Below are 18,670 nucleotides of genomic sequence, written 5' to 3' on the forward strand. Positions count from 1 at the left end.
TGCAAGAGGCTTGTTTCCAATGACGGCCAAATAGACTAAATCAATTTGACATTGGCTAGATATCAGAAAATTATTAAGAAAGATTTTTGTTAAATGTATAATTAAAGAATGGTAAGCTATTTTATTTTTTCTTTCCAATTGTGTAAGTTTCGAGTTTCCACCCGGTACATAGTGTTGTGCCGGTCCTTATTTATTTGGTCTTGTTCCTGTCCAGTCTTAGGACCTGTCCGTAAGACTGTCAGTCTTTAGGACTGTCAGTACTAAAACTGATTTAAAAAAGAATAAATAAAGTACAGTGACAACATCTACGACTAACCTATGTATATAACTCAGTTTATATTTATTCAGTACTTATCAGGAAGGAACTACAGTCTTCCATCCTAAATAAGGACCCACAAAACAAAATATATAAGCATTTTCAGAATTATATATATTTATAACTAAACAAAAATTTTATTCGCAGATTATTTGTTTGTTTTGACAAAATTTTTGTTTAGTTATAAATATATATAATTCTGAAGGACAAAGTTCATTATTCCTTTGTGTGAAAAGTTAGATACTTTTTTTTAATAGGTATTAGTATTTTCAATGTTTTATACATTTTTTTTTCTTGTGTGTCAAAGATTAGCAACATTAATTGTATTAAAAATTTTCAAACAATATAAAATAATTTTTTTTTTATGAAAAATCTGCAAACCCCCATCCAAAAAAGATCCTTTGAATACCTTTTTGTTTTTATTATTACTATTTTAGGATTTCATATCTTTCGTTTTCGGGTTTATTGCATTTTTGTTATTCTTATTTCAAAATATTTGTCATTCACCTCTCATGGGAATGTTTATGTTCATATCTCCTTGTTGTTTGGATGAAGGACTTTTGAGGAGGGCTTAAGGCACTTGGAAAATCACAACAACTTACATATGTATAATGTATTGTATTTTCTATGAAAGGAGCAATAAAACGTTCCATACAGAGAGATCCTTTTGTATCCTAGAACATTTGAAGATGAACAAATCGAAAAGTAAGGATGAATTTCGGTATTATGTCGATATTGAATTAAGGATATCAGTTTAAACTTATAGCAATGAACGTTATTAAGTTTTTAAACAAAGCGGCAGCTAGTGGCACCATCTTGCAGTCAAATATTACAACTCCCTGAACCATAATATTATCTAATATAAAATATAGTTTCAGGTGGTCCATTGAAATCTGAAGACTTACAAATTCAATAATTAATTAAGTTTATGCGATTGTAATTAATACATATTTTGATATATTAAAACTCAATCAATTAGTTACAAAACAAAACAACCTCTCTAGTTTACGTGCAAGTCGAGAAAATGACACTTGAACGTGATCGACGAATTTTCAAATGCGCACTCCCAACAATTGGGGGATTCCAGGACCACCGTTTATGCCGATAGCAAGTCCGAAACGTTTGAGAAGAAGAAGGACTCTGTCAAAAAGGTCAAACTGGAGAAGGAGGAGTTCAAGAAAGCAACCCAGGACAATCCCCTCAAGTTCATAAGGGTTCATGCAAGAGAGATCGGGCTTTCACATCAGACTGTCGAGAGAGCTATCAAAAAGGGATTGGAAAGAACCTTGTGAGTGTGAAGAGGCCACTTTTGACACCATGAATGAAAAAAGCAATCTGTTCCGTTGCAAAGATCTTTTGAATGAGTTTTCTTAAGTTCTTTTGAACTCTTTTTTGACACTTTTGGCCATGATGCCAACCCACTTGAATATACCACTAAGTGCATATCGAGTAGAAGACCTGCAGTGTCCGTCATCGAACCATTGTCAACCAGCATGGGGACGCCATGACAGAGGACTACATCTGCAGCAGGTGCCAGTTCAGAACACTTATTAGGGGTAACAGGGGAGTTCCCAGGGTAGGGGGTAGGATGAGGGGGTTTAGCCCAACACCAATTAAAGAATTTTTGTTTTTACTAAAAAATTTCATATTTGAAATTTAATTTAAAATTTATAAAGTTTTTAATTTAATAATTCTATCGATAGCCATCAATTTATAATTTTTCTCCAAAAAATGAATATTTGAAATAGTTTTTCCAAAAATGAATATTTGAAATAGTTTTTCCAAAAACTTTTATAATTGAAATATAATTTTTGAAACTTTTTTGTGAACAGCTGTAGATTTTTTAAATTTTTCTATAAAATTTAATTTTTTAGAATAACTATGGATATCTGAAATTTTTTGTGAATGACTAAGGGTTTTAGAAATTTTTTCACAATAAATTTATTATTTTTAAATATTTTTCCCAATAAATTTATTATTTTAATTATTTTTCACAATAAATTTTATATTTTAAATATTTTTCACAATAAAATTTATATTTTAAATATTTTTCCATAAAATTTAGTTTTTTGGGAATACCTATGGATTTTGGAAATTTTTGGTGAATAGCTGTGGATTTTGGAAAAAAAAATTCTCAAAAATTTAATATTTTGAAACTTTTTGCAATAATTTTTCTCCAAAAAAATCAACAGCTAAGATCCCTCCCAAAAATATATATATATATAATCCGGTGGACGCCCCTATGTAAGAACAATTTAAAATTGACAGCTGACAGAGTAAATAAACTAGGAGTTGTTGATGAATTTGGGATACCATTTTAAAAAGAAATTGTCTTTTAACGGAGAGAGGGGAGGGGGGGAGGATGGAAGTACTGTATAAAATCTATAAAAATATTTTATTAAAAAGAATCAATTTCATTTTTTTAAAATAAAGATATTTTTTGTTTTTCTTTTAAAAAAAAGATTGTTTAATTTTAAGAAATTCCCTTTTATATATAAAAAAGTGATCGTTAACTTTATGAGTTGAAAAAATATTAAAGCAAAAAATGGGTTATTCTAGAGTACTTCTTTTAAAGAATTCAATATTATAACTTAACAAGTGTTACATACATCAAGAATCACTATGAACAATTTATTTCCTTCTCTCACTCTGTTAGCCATATATAGGTCATACGGATATTAAGTTAACTCGTAAAACCTTGTATGACCCTATCTCAGAACATGAATAAATATAATAAACTAACATTTAATGATTAATAAACACATACACAAATAAAAATATCTTATAAAAAATACATAAGGTGGAAGCCGATGTGAAGCATGGTATATCAATTTGTCATCTTCATTTTCATCACAAGTCATCTTCGCCCTGTATTAATACCTCCTTGAATGTCCTCCTCTGCAAACTCCATCTCCAAATTATTAATTCATTAAGTGGTGCCCACATATCGAAGCTCAATTCGAAAAATATGTGCTACTCTGTTGCAACTATGGGGAGGGGCACTGGAGCTATGCCTTCCCAATGCGAATCATGTGTTCCCCACGCCCAACTGAAATAAAAAATAAATATAATTTAAATTTCGATCTACTAAAACTGCAGAATTCTACATTCTAAACTCTTGTACATAGCAATCGTTTTTGTTTTTTTTAATATGCCTCCATAACTTTTACTATTTAGGAGTAGTGTATAAATAACCTATATGTGTGTTATATTGTCTTTTCTAAAATAATAATGATAAATTTAAATATTGAAATATTATAAAAAAGTCATCTCAAGCTAGTCAACTCACAAATAAAATACCTAGTCACGGCCTTGCTTCCTCCTTGAATTTTTTTGTTCTTTTAATTTGTCAGATGGAGTTACACTGATAAAGAATAATTAAACATAAGTACTTCACCTGACTTAGAAATTGTCATTGAAATCCATATAAAGGGTTTTTCATTAGGGACACTTAAAAAAAATCTGTTAGGAAAAACGATGCCATATTTATTTTCTTTCTTTGACATTTAGTCACTCCCTATATTGCTCCAGATTTCATCATGGAGCAATATACACTTGATCAGCGATTGCAAATTATCCAAATTTATTATCAAAATAACCGTTCAATCCTGATGCTGATTTTCATTGCAAAATCATTTTCACTGATGAAGCTCATTTTTGGCCCAATGGCTTTGTTAATAAGCAAAATATACGTTATTGATCAGGCAGCAATCCACAAGTGCTTCACGAGACATCATTGGATCCCGAAAAAAAAAATACTGTTTGACAATAATAATCACCAAGTTACTGTAAATGGAAATCCCCAACCCACAATGATAATAGATTTTCTTTCGGCCACAATTGCAAGTTATGGACTTGGCAAACATGTGGTTTCAACCGGACAGTGACCCTTGTCGCACAGCAAACGTTCCAATCCACTTATTGCAAAGCAAATTTGATGAGCTCATTATTTCAAGAAATGGTCAGTTGATTGGCCGCCTCGAGCGTGCGATTTAACGCCTTTAGATTATTTTCTATGGAGTCATATGAATTTATTGCTCTACACCAATAAGGCGGCGAAGTTAGAAGAGCTCAGAGAAAATATCGAACACAGAATTACTGCAGTATGGGTCAATTTATTCGAAAAAGTATTGGAAAATTGGATTCTGCGGTTGGACTTATGTAAACATGCTCATGAGGGTCACGCTAAAGAAATCAATTTAAATACATAAATGTATATGTTTATAATTTGTACTGAAAAAATAAATTTGGGAAAATCTCTAACTGTTTGTGCTTTTATTTATTAAAAAAAGTTGAAGCTCTCTGAATGAAAAACCCTATTCATTGAGCATATTTCCTTTTCTTGGAACGACCGACTATTAAACCTACTCACATTGCGTTCAAGGGAATACTTTCGCCTAAGCGCGTTGTCCATCGCCTATATTGTTCTATCCCTGTATTTAGTACTTATTAGATCACTGATTATATTGATATATGACTATTAAAACATTACATTTCGGACTTGATGTCAATGAACAAAATAATAAATGAAAATATTCTGATTATAGATTTCATTTAATTAAAAGAATTATAAATTTTCCAATCTTAAACAAAGTTCTGGAAATTGATTACACGTTAACTATTTTCAGTCTCATCCAAAAGTTAAATATTTCAAATCAATATTTCTTTACTCAAAGGAATTCATAACTATTTGATAGATAAATAAATATATTGAATAAAGTTTGAATATATAAATATATTTTATTCATTTTACGTCATTGTAGAATACAAAAAGCTGAAAAAGGACAATGTCACAATAATGGGCTAGAAGTACTTTGCTCTATCAGGAGTTCTTCCTTAATAAGTGTTCAATATGATCTACAAAGAATCATTATTCAATAGGACTTTGTCCACACGCATATTTTTACGTTAAATACTGTAGATGCTATTGATCATTTTGAAATATATAGATTAGAGTGCCGGATTAATCAATTTATAGTTTGGGAAAAAATTAGATAGTAAAACTAAATTAGAGAAGATGGCCGGAATGAAAATGAAAGGAAAATATCACGGAGCAACCTCAATCCATTACAACTGTGCCTCAAATTGATTAAAGAAACAACTCGACATAAGAGTTTAATTAACTTCTGGATGGAGCTTGTAAGTAAAAAAAAATGCTCTTGAAGTGTCTCTCCTGTTTCATTGCTAATTCTGAATTCATCTATTTAAAAAACCTCTTATACCAATGTAAATTTTTGCTCTGAATCCAGCTTGTATCTCAAGCTATTACTTGTCTAATTCTTATTTGTGTCGATAATAACTCAATTACGCAAACACCCATGTGTATTGAAAAAAAGTATCATCAATAAAATAAAAGAATCTTTAATGTATGTCATTACAAAAAAGAAAATAAAGCAACATTTACGAGTCTCATTGCACAATTTCCGCTCTAATAAATATCTGTGCAAATAATTCCTTCCCCAATATCAATGTTTTCTTCATTTTGTTCTATGTCAGGTATTAAATTGATAAACTCATTTCATCTAATAAAGTAATGAAAATTCTCCTTATTACATTGGTAATCCCGAGCACTAAAGTAATAATTAATAGAATCACTCATAAGTAAAACAAAAATTCATTTATTTTACTTTTTAGAAAAAAAAATAGACAACACCGGATATCATTTACACATTCACTCACAAAAGATGTGTTTCTACAAACGAAAGCAAACATCTGTTCTGTTTATCGTGATTTGAATGTTTGTGCACTTGTCACGTAGAATCGTTCAAAAAAAAACAAAAAAACTAAGCAAACTTAGATAAAAAAATAGCAAATCATTTTTTTGATCACCTCAAAAAACCCTGAGATATTCATATAGTAAATAAAGAAGAGATGAAGGCTAAGAAATGTGTAAGAAAAAATATTAGTTTAAGGATAAACACATCTTAAATTTCAAATCTAGATTGGGAGAGTTAACTCTGAGTTGATTGTTAAAAGTACATCGTATCTAGTTTCATTTACGTATATCGTGGTGCAAGGTAAATTCATTCGAAGTAAATAAATTCCCTGTAAAATTTATCCCTAGGCATTTCATTCACATTTTGAAGAGGGATATTTATTCACATCATACATTTTATGTTTCTAACCTAGTTAGTATTTTTATGAGAGGACTTGTAGTCGGCCGTGGAGATAACTTCTGACGTATGGGAGACGGATATGATTTATGGATTAGAAATGATGTAATCATATATATATAATAGTGAGTAGGGATGGAATCCCGATCCGTTTATTTTATTCCCTCCATGAGAGATATAAATATATCCTATCATTGCTCTTCCCCTGATATCGACTATTGTCTATCTTCTTTTCTTTCCTCGCAATTCAAATATACATAAGTAGTAATTAATAACTAAGTTCCTCCGGGCACCTCATTCCCTTCTCCAGGATCAGGTTCGGACCTAGTGATTTCTAATTTAACAAGAGACATTATAAAGAAGAACATTATCTTAATGAAAATGGTACTAGTTTGAATGCTTATATTTGATTTTTATAATAATATTCTATGTAATTTAATACTCATTATTATTTAAAATTTATGTTAATCCGTATCTCAGTTGTTCAACATCTATAAAGAATAAATATTTACATTATGAAAATAAGGCATTTGTTAATCTTTAACAAATATCAGGATGTCAACTAAAATCAAATATCAAGTAACTGGTTGACGAGCAACAATTGAAGATGAGTCTGATAATGTGGCAATAGCAATGTGTAACAGCCACAACGCGAAACAAAATCGCTCAGAAGCAGAATCTACCATACTTCGTACGACACGACCAAATTCGCCGGAATAAACTTGGATAAGCTCTAATGCCAGATGGGATCTGTTTAAGCTAAATACAGGATTAAAAAAGAGTGAGATCATTCCACAATTGTGTCAATGGTGCGAAGAACCACTGGGTAATGTTTTGATAAAAGAAGATCTACAGATTTTGTCACAAAGCGAGGAAAAATTATTAGAATAAATCCAAAAACTAGCTGTAATTCTGCTGACACGATGTATCAAGAGATGAGCTACTGGATATGAGCCAAGCCCATTGTGCTTCAAGTTCAGTTCTGGATAGAATCCAACAACAATAAGAACATGGATAATAATTCATTGAGGGGTGTTTTCAGGATTATTTATATATATATATTGTTAAATATCTTATATTACAAATATTTTCTTTATATCTGGAACAATTATTTACTACATATAACTAATAACTACCTATAGCTATAAATTAAATCTATATTTATAGTCTTTAGACTCAAATGACTCAATCCTACATATATATAGGCTATAAAATATATTGGTAATTTTTTTTGTGTTGGAGTCGGAATCATTCAAAATACCGGACTTGGAGTCGTGAATTTTATTTACCGACTCCGTAGCCCTGGTGTGAATCCTCCTTAATATTTTACTTTTGATGATGAAAGCAGGATTAATTTAGATTAGTTATTTAATAGGGGTGTACCGAGGCATTGGAATTGGGTCAACACTCCCAATCCGACTGATACTTATTTATATATGCACATTATTAAACAAAAAATAAGTTATTAGACAAACATTATTATTCCAAATGCTTAACCAATAAAAGTAGGTACAAACTAACGTAGGGGTTCCTACCTATAGGGGCTCCCGATATATATTGAAGAAAAAATAACATCCCCTTTGCGCCATTTCAGTGACGGAAAGGCTGCGGAGACCACTGGTATATCCAATTAAACTGTCTAAGGCATAAATAAGTTTATAAAAGTCCTGCACATCCAAGAAATACCAAAACTTATGCAGCAAAAATATAGCCGACTTCCGACCTGCCTCTATGTGGCCCTCCTACAGCTCTGACCTCTACCCCCTGGACTTTGCAGTTTGAGAGTCTTAAGAATGTCTACCGCACCTCTAATTGAAATTTGGATTCGCTCCAAGCTTCCTTCATGACAGCGTGGTACGCGATGGACACTGCCTTCATCGTCAAGAGCTGAAAATCTGTTTGTCAGCTTGTGGAGGCTGTTATTGCTTCTGAAGGAGGACATATTGAATAAACAATATAGCTAAATATAATATTTAAACGTATCTAATATTCGTTTTGAGTTGTTTTCACTTGATTTCATAAAAATCATGTTTCTCGCATTTGAGTCATGCTACTACTAGTTTTGCATCCCCTCTCTGCATTGTCTTACATTATAAAATATATTATACCGAATTACGATGGTTCACCTCAAATTTTATGAAAAACTACCGTTGGCCATGTATGGGTCATAAAATAGCTAAATATTAGTTGGTTGAAACCTTTTCATTTATAATATCCTATACCACTCTTTGCATTGAAAATATTTTATCAATTTTGTGAAGAAATGGCGATGTAGTCTTTCAAATTAGTATAATTATAAATTTGTAGAGATAAAAAAATTAGATATTAGTATAAACATATTAATACTCTTCATTCTAGTAACATATCAATTCAATTGCATACTTTAAGAAAGACCCTGAAATGAGACATTTTTATGGCTTTTAAACTGATATATATTTTTTTAAATATCTTTACATTCAAAGTTTTTAACGAATAATTAATTTTTACAAAGAGATGCAACACATAATTGGGAGCATATATAATTTAATGGTAGTTGATGGTGTATTGACTAGATAATTAGTCCTTGACAATTCTGCAAAGTTATTTTTTTTTCGGTTTTTCCGGGAATAAATACAGCATTAAATACCTTATTTGGACAAATTCCACAAATTTAGAATTCTTGCATGACACTGTTTCTGATGGTATCTTTATCATCCTGATCCGTAGAGTAATTTGCAATAGAAGAATTTTTTAATTAGGAATGAAACTCTACTACTACTTCAACAGTCTCATTGCCACACATTATAAACAAAATAAGTTTTGTTGCCACGCCCTGTATTTGTTAAATTAAGAATTTGCATAGAAGGGGGAGGAAAAATATGGATAATGTAGTCTCTGAGGTGGATTAACATCTCAGAAAAAGGAAGGGGGGATTAAGAATTTGTTATATGTTTTTCTGTGTTTTTGTTGGAGAAAAAAAATTAACAAAACTTAATTTATTTTTTCCATTTTTTGTTGCCAATTATGATAAAAAAATGATTCTTTACAAAAATAGCTTTTTTGTATATATTTTTAGTGTAGAACTTTATTAATAAAAGTGTTTACTTTCTTAGCGAAGATAACTAAAAAAATGATTTAAATATAGTATACGTTAGTAATTCAAGGGATATTTAATTAATGACTATAATTTTGCGTAGTGATTCACAATGATATTACGATGATTTATCTAACATGAACATTTATAATACATTTACTGGTCCGTAGTTGATTTGTATTCAATTATTCTTATTACTTATATGTTTTTAAACTTTTATAAATGAACTTACGCCCTTCTGATAGCACATGATCATCTTATTATGAAAATGACTTTTTCAATCTTTTTTTTTTTTATCTAGAATCATTATAAATTTATTTAATAGAGATAATTTTGACTTTTTCAATAATGATAGCTGTTGATCGATTTTTTGAGCCCCCAACCCCTCAAAATTAACAATTTTATTTTATTTAATCTATTCAGAATTGTAGAGCTCGAGTCTGGAGACGGACAAATTATTTGTTCTGGACTTGGACTTGACTCGGAATTTGTAGACTCGAAACACCAAGGAATTGTAATCCAAAAAATATTGTTTATATTACAGCTCCAAATGCAACAGTAGTGGAAAATGATGTAATTTACAACTAACAGTTAATTTCCTGCCTTCTTTCTTTTTTAAGGAAGGGAGGAGGGGGGAGAGGGGTATTGAGATATATACTGAGGATTACAATGTTATTTGTTTCTAGAACGTTAAGTTTTGAAAAAAATCAGATAAGTGATGTCTCCCATTGTCCATAAACAGAATAAACTTAACTTCGATATTTTTTCTTTGAATAACTTCTCATTAGGAGGTTTTATATGGCTAATTATTTTATAAAAAAAGATGCAAAATTAAGCTATGAGTACATTTAACTTTATAGTTATAAATAATTAGTTTTTGGAATTTTTCAAAAGTATTAAAAATGTTGGGTTTTCCAGATTAAAACTGCTTTTAATTACCCAATTTCGAAAAAAAAATGCAGCATTTTAGACTTTTTGCGTAAAACTGGATGTGATAGCGCCAATTTTTACTCTCTCGTATCATTATCTGTGAAATTATTCGTATTCGAATCTTAAATATCCAAAATTAAAATTTTGAATCTTCCTCCTCCTCCGTTTTTTCTGCCAAGCAACAGTTTTTTTCTTTTCTCAGTATTTACTATTAAAAATAAGAAGTGAAGGGAAGATTGTATTAATCTCGTCTTGGATAGTTGCAAGTCAAATAAACACTTCAAGGATTCAATTTGTTCGATAATTTTTCCGGTAATAACATGAAGAGGCGATTAAATTAACAAGTTAATTTGTCTTGGATTGTTGCCATTCAAATGGACACTTATGAGAATTTAATCTGTTCAATAAAGCCAAATAGTGACATTGTATAACTAATTTGATAAATTACTTTGATTACTTAAGACAACATCATCTTTCTTTATGAGATGGGATACAAACATAGATACATTTAGATACAAACATCACATCATATCACACTTTGATTATCGTCTCCCATACGTCTGTGAAACGGGCAGGTTCATACAAGTAATTTTACAAATTTCAAATGATGAAAATGTATTGAAAAATTGTTTTTTGTATATTACAAATTGATGAAACTAACTGATTTTCATAAATTGCACCAATAAAAAACTCAGGGATTAAAATACAAAGGGTTTAATTTTATAAAATATTATATCAAATCATTTTTGTAATATTTATTTTCAACGGTAAACGCACGTTTTCAATACTCCAACCTAAGGAAAAGAGGCGTCATTCATATCGATCAAGAATGGTTCTTTCTTATCCCTAATTTTAAAATTATGTAAATGCGTTATTTTCATCTCTTGTACAGTTCATTGTCATCACGTCTTTTGACTAAGATTCATCAAATGTAATATATTACAATTGAACGTTTTGGATAAGGTTATATATTTATTTTTTTGCAAAAAACCTGAAACATAAACTATTAATTAAAACCATAGTTCATAGTGTCTGAATCATAATTATTCTATTAAAAATTATAAAAGTTATTTGAAAACAAAAATATATACCCCTCATCATATACAATTATATATATTATATTCTATATTTTTTTTAACGAGATTACGTGAACCCTGAACATAATTCATATACATAGTTTTTGTTTACTTTGTAATTTCAACCATCTTGTCTCTTCTTTCCTTTTTAGTCTTTTTACCCTAATCCATGATAGCAACTGACTGTATTTTAAAAAAAATCTTTAGAATCTCGCCTCTAGAATGAAAATACATTATAAAAAAGTATAATTTCTTTAAGTCAAACTGAAGCATATAAATAAGTAAAAACTTAGATAAGAAAATAAATAAATTATGTCTGGTTGAACGAGTGGCGGGTTAATTAAAATTGTCGGCAAACAAAGTTTTTTTTCCCTTGTCTTTGTGAGGGATGGAAAATATATAAAGAGAGAACAACATAAAATTTTTTTTGACTGGTCATATTCCCTTGAGGAAACATCTAAGGAGGACGGTCTTGGTGAAGGTTGTTTGGAGAAGAACCAGAATATCTTGTACATCTTATAAGGAGATGTGATTCCCTAGAATGCGCAAGGAGAAATATATGGGGTTTTAGTCGATATCTGCAATGGAACAAGAAGGATATTTTATTTTTTATTTATAGAATTATTGCGACTGGTTGTTTTGACGATGTTTTTAGAGAAGTTTGTGATTTTGACAGTAATCACGAACTGTTGTGAAATGATATTATGTGTGTTGACTTTTACTTTAAGAGAGGATCTTATTTTCATTGTGGTATGTTTATATTTATGTTTAGTTTATCTTTAGTTTATGTTGTGGTGTGGAAGGGGTGTTTGTTTTAAGTATTTTATATAAAAATTCTTTTTGTGATCTGATTTGATTTGTAACAATGTGATGATTGCATTTTCATATGAGATATACCTCAACTTCGGGGGTATATGCTATACGCAAGGGCTGTTGCATGAAATTGGAGTTTTTGTGACCTTTTGGGGCGGATTTGTCGTCACATATGCTCCCAGGGTAAGAATAGGAAAAAAGTAATTTTAAGAGTGCATGGTAGCTGCCATGTTTTCTATGCCTATAACTTCATTACAATTAGCCATACATATAATGCAATGCCTATGGAATCTCAATTACATTTTACAGAACAAATCATCATTATAAATTATACTTTATTGGTTTATTTCCAAATTGGATTATATATCCATCAATTCTGCATATGTTTAGCTATTATCCATCTAATTTGATGATTATAATTTTTTGTGAAATGCTATATGAAAAATGAGCTCAATTAATACATTTCTTTGCAAAAAAATAGTTTATGTTTCAAAGGGAGATGTAATCATCAATGTATATATATATATATATGTATATAAAATATCTGTCTCATCTTAGTATGGTGTTGTAAATTTAATTTTTATATTTAAAAGAAGTCTAAGAGTTACAAAAATATCCAGTGAATTAAAATCATTTTTCTAAAATATTTTAACACATTGATATACTAATGAAAAGAATAACCCTGGCAACAGAGTTACTATGAATAATAAAATATGTAGATACATAAAATATTGAGGAGAAAACTCTTCATCTAGAAATACATAATGTAGACTAGCAATTTTTTTACTCTTTTTTTCAAAGATTCAGACCATATCATTGTGAATCAATATCAAGAAAGAAGACTTTCATAGGTAGAAAAAAGTACAATATGTTTTTAATTATTCCTGGTGAACTAGTGATAAGTTTTTTTAATACCTTTTATAACTTATTTAAGTTTGCTATATATTATATACATATACTTAATGCTAATACTCTTAACCAACTTTTTTCAATGGGTTAGTTTTTCCCCAGTCTCTTTTCTTTATTTTTAAGAGCTTGATTCATAATGCTTTATTTTAATTATTTATAAAGAAAGGATAATGACCCTTTCGAACATAAAAGGTTCTAGAAAGCTCATTTATACATACTTTTTGACAAAATAAAATGCATTTAAATCTATATTGCACGTTAGGGTGAAGTTGATGCCCGGATTTTGTGTTTTTTTTCTTCTTCTTTTTGTACTTTATATGTGTCATTTACTTAGAAATTTGAGTTCAAATTTTGGAATAAATATGTACATTTTGAATATAAACAAATTATAATTCGCTCATATAGTAATATTTTTAATGGTGATTGGACAATTAATCGGAATCAGGAATCTAGTGTTTTTTCTGGAATCAGCATCGGGAAAATAAGGTTCAATTTGCGATTCCAATTCTTATTTATTACTATTATATAACTATTTATTACTTTTTGAAGTTATGAAAAAAAAAAAAAAGCTTACTCCTCAAAAAAGATTAAGGAATATTTGCTTTTCACTAGAAAATTTAATATTTGATTTTTTTTTTTTTTTTTTTTTTTAAATTTCATAATTGAAATTTAATTTAATTTTACAATTTATTTGTCAAATTTTTTCCCAATATCCAAGCCACCGCCTCCCCCCCCCCCAATATATATATATGTATGTGGACGCCCCTGATAGCAAAATTGTATTTTTAACTATTATTTAAAATATTAAATAATCGGCATCAGGAATTTTCACAAGAATTGCATTGGAATCGGTATCGAATTTTTTTTTGGAATTGTCCTATTAATAGTTTTTATGAAGTAAAGAACATACAGTTAATTCTGGATAGAGAAAACTTAAAATTTATAAGATGAAAAGTATCAAATATCCGAATTTCTTTTATATTCGAAGTATATAAAAAACTTATGTAAATAAGTAATTTTAAAACTCCCGATTACGAGGCAACCAGAATTTGATTAGATCCTGTTTTTGATAGATCATCGAGGATTTTTAGCTTATCTGTAAGTGTAAGTGTTTTTTGAGAGGTACTAATATATATGTATGGATTGGAAATCAATGTAAAATGATGTAAAAATAAACATAAAAAACAAAAATTGAGTATCCTGTATAATTTTTCCCGGGCGTCATACTTTGTCTTTTTATCTCGAATTTGGAGACAGTGACAGAGAATTGTTGAAACTCTATTCTTGCAACCTTTTAATAATAAGGGAATAACTTTGGTACGTTAAGCGAAGGAATGTAAAGTGAAGAGAAGGATCTCGACTTTTCGAGTTATTCGGATAACTAGTTCTTTGAAGGGTCACGAAATTAGATGGAAGGTCTCATTGTTTGGAAGGGCATACTTGAATAAAAAAAAGAAGCTTTCTAAAATAAATTAAAAACATTAAATTAAATTTCCAATTCGTTTAATTTAGAATACTTCCAAAAGAAAATGTTTTGATCCAAAGGTATCGACCAAGTCTAATGTTTCAGATATACTTTCTTTTTCTTCTTCTTGGATGATGAAAGTAATGGGTATCATTGTGAAGAACAACATATATGCCATCAAATGCACTAACTCAGGAAACAAACCAAAAAGTGTTATTATTTAAAGGTTGGGAGGATTGAATTTCAACTATCCTCTGTAGCTGTCTCCAATTTCGAGATAAAAAGACAAAGTATGACATCCCCGCAAACTTGTACAGGATACTCCAAAAATGTTTGCGACAGCTTAATATTTGTACCTACTACAGGGGTGTCTGCAAGGTTATATTTTGGGAAGGGCTTGGTTTTTAGATTTTTTTTTTTCAATTTCAAAAATGCATATCTATTCAAAACTTAAATTTCAAATATAATTTTTTTGGAAAAAAATTGAAAAACTTCAATTTCAAATATTAAATTATTTGGAAAAAATTGAAATTCAAATATTAATTTCTTTGGAAAAAAATCCAAAAATCTATTTACTCACAGAATGTTCTTTTTTTTTTCCAAAATTAATATATTTTCAGAAAAAATTAAATCTTTTGGAAAAAAATTCAAAAATTAAGTTAGGAATATTAAACTTTTTGGAAAAAAATTTCAAATTTTAAATTTTTTGCACTGCTGCATAATTTGCTCGCATGAGGAAAAAAAATTCTAGTAAAAGGCAAAAATTCCTACATCACTTCCTGCCCACCCCCAGAGGACGTTCCTGTATAAAAACGAAAAATCCTCAGTGGAATTTGCCATTCTCATGAATTGCTATGAAGTTGATACCCAAAAAGGGAAGAAGAAGTTGATTTTATGTGGATTTTTACTTCTTCCTGTTTTTTTCTATAAAAAGTGATACTTGAGAGAACGTTGAATATAAGTTTATTTCTATCATATCCAGAGTTGACTGTATTTTGCAACCAGCCAATTAAGTAAATCGGCTCTTTCTGAAACTCTCTTCCTTTTTTTGGTGTCAAATAGTAATTTAAAAAAAAAATTATACTTATATTTTCTAACAATTGTACTTTAATTTCAAATTTATATATCTGGAGTAAAAAAAAATTCTGTAGTTGCAAAAATGGGGGTTTTGTTCAAGATAAATATAAATTTCATTGAAATTACAAAGACTTGTTCATTGAGTCCGTAGACAGTACCAAAAAAAAAAAAGGATTAAGCGTTATTTTAGAATTTGTTGGACACCCAAATCACCCTAATCCTCATGTATTACAAAATGTTATTGAAAAATAAATTGCTGTAATATTTGAAATTAAATTCGGAAAACGACATTTATTAAAAAGTGATTGATACATATTAAATAATATACTTTATGCATTTACAAACATATGTAGCTTCAAAGGGTATTAATCAATATTTTCTTTGTTAAACTCATCTACGCGTTATTTGGTAAATGATTATAGATTTTAAATTTGTTATATGTTAATCACAAAGATTCTACGTCAACTTTCCTCATAATCTACTCCATTTGTATTACTATTTAGAATATATCTGCATTTTTCTATATAAAATATTTATAAATGTCATTATTAGGTACCGTAATGACAGATTTGATATGCCCCCCCCCCTTCGATTACAATATTATAAATATACAGATTATTATAATTACAGATAGGTTCTATTGGATCCAGGAAACCTCGCCTTCGTAAAGTTTGCCTGGGGATTACTCACTTTGTGGAAAGTTTACTGTGGGTAAAACTTGCCGGGCGGAAAATTGGCCGTATTTTATTTAAATTCATAATGTTTTAAAAATCATAATAATGTGCATTTCCAGAACATTTTACTGTAATTTGATTTGAATATTTAATACATGTCCTGAGAAGTTCTGGGCTTAACAAAGAAAGCACAATTTTTTAAAAATACAAAATTGGCTTTTTTAAATTATAAATGTATAGTGTCATTTAGTGTCACACTTAGCACAATAACAAACAAATTAAAGAACAAATTATCATTAAATTTTGACAGCCGTCCTTTAAAGGTTAACCGAAAATGAGGTGAATAAAAAAATAGTGCCATCTATGAGTGAAGTATGCAACTTTTCATCCCATCTGCTATATCCTGATAAAAGCGATACCTAGCCAACACAAAAATGCCCTGCCAGCTGTCGATTCCTTCGTCTCATCACTTGATACATCATGGCTGCTTCATAATTTATTCTTTTTTCATAAATAAACGAAGTAATACAATTTTTTGTAAATGCTGCGTCCTATATACATGTATATATATAACCTGGCCAACTGATTATTTCTATAAATAATTTTTTCCTATCATATAGAAATATAAATGCCATTGTAAAATTAATAAATTATTACAACGTAATATTTTAATACAGTATCGAATAAAATACTATGTAGGAACTTAATTTTATTTAAAAGTATATACAGGGTGCGTGGACAAAATCTGCCGCATTTTAAAGACAAAATTACTCCATCAGCTGATGTCTGATCCGTTTGTTTTTGATGTTAAAAATTTTTCCGGTTTATATGCTTTAGTTATTGTTTACCACTTGTAGCGATAGCATCATTCTAAGTGCCCAAAAAAAAGTCATTATGTTCAATGAGAGAGATCGTAGGTGCGCTGCTATTCAGATTATGCTTAGTGATCACATGAAATTAAGCAATGCTGACATCTCTGGCATTCTGTCAATGCCGGTTAGAACGGTCAGAAGTCTCAGGAAGCAGCTGGAGGAGTCATCGGACCCGATGGACGTTGTTGACAGGAAGAAGAAGGAGGAGAAGAGCACCAGGATTGTCCGGGATGTCACCTTCATCAACAAGGTCAGGGACATCATCGATGAGGACCCCAGCGTTCCATGAGAGCCATGGTGAGGGACCTGGGCGTGGCCGAGTGGACCGTGAGAGCTTGTGTGAAGGAGGACTCAGACAGCCCAACTTCTGACTGAAAAGACTCAAGGGTTGCAGCTGCTCAAAAGCTTCAGGCTGCTGAACATCTTGAAGAACTCAAAGTCGCCGAATATGATCTGGTTGTTCTCTGATGAGAAGAATTTTGTTCAGGATCAAATCCACAACTCCCAGAACCATCGCTGGATTGCCGTGAACAACAGAGACGTCTCATGAAGACCAAGTTCCCATCCTCAAGGTTAACAAGGACATCCACCTGCAGGTCCTGGAGGACGTTGTATGGCCGTGGATGAAGTCTGTTGTCAGCGACAGGCCGTGGATGTGGCAGCAGGACTCAGCTCCGGCTCACAAAGCTAAACGGACGCAAGAATGGCTGAAAAGCCATGCTTTTGCGTTCGTACCCATCTCCTCTTGGCCTCGCTCATCACCAGATTTGAACCCGTTGGACTACTTTGTCTGGTCTTACGTGGAAAAGATGACCAACCGCTCCTCCCATAACACCAAGCAGTTTCTCATCACCTGTATCAAGGAGAAATTCAGTGAGATAGAAGCAGCGTAGATCCAAAATGACTGTTCTCGGTTTTGTATCCACATTGAGCAGGGTTTGGCCTCAGACGGCGGCTACATTAAATAGATAGCTGCTTTATTTCCTAATAAAGATATTCGTTTTTATTTTATGAATAAATATTATAAAATAAGCTTGTAGTTGTTATTTTTTTGAAGCGGCAGATTTTGTCCACGCGCCCTGCATATCTAATTCATTTTTAGAATAGTTGATAAATAATCATGGGAATGATGGTCTGGGTGTACTTTAAAGCCATATATCTGTTGGTATTATTGACTTATTTGCCTTACTACCAGACGGCCTTTTTTTTGTTTTTCGTTTGATTTTTTTAAAGGAAAGGTTGAGTGATACAATAAAAGTAACGACTTAGTGATATGATAATGTTAATGTGAGGGGATTATTTGGGTTTATAAGGGTAATACTCTTTTTAAAAAGCCATATAATCATGGAAGG

The sequence above is a fragment of the Lepeophtheirus salmonis genome, chromosome 13, assembly GCF_016086655.4.
Source record: "Lepeophtheirus salmonis chromosome 13, UVic_Lsal_1.4, whole genome shotgun sequence".
Lineage (NCBI taxonomy): Eukaryota > Metazoa > Arthropoda > Copepoda > Siphonostomatoida > Caligidae > Lepeophtheirus > Lepeophtheirus salmonis.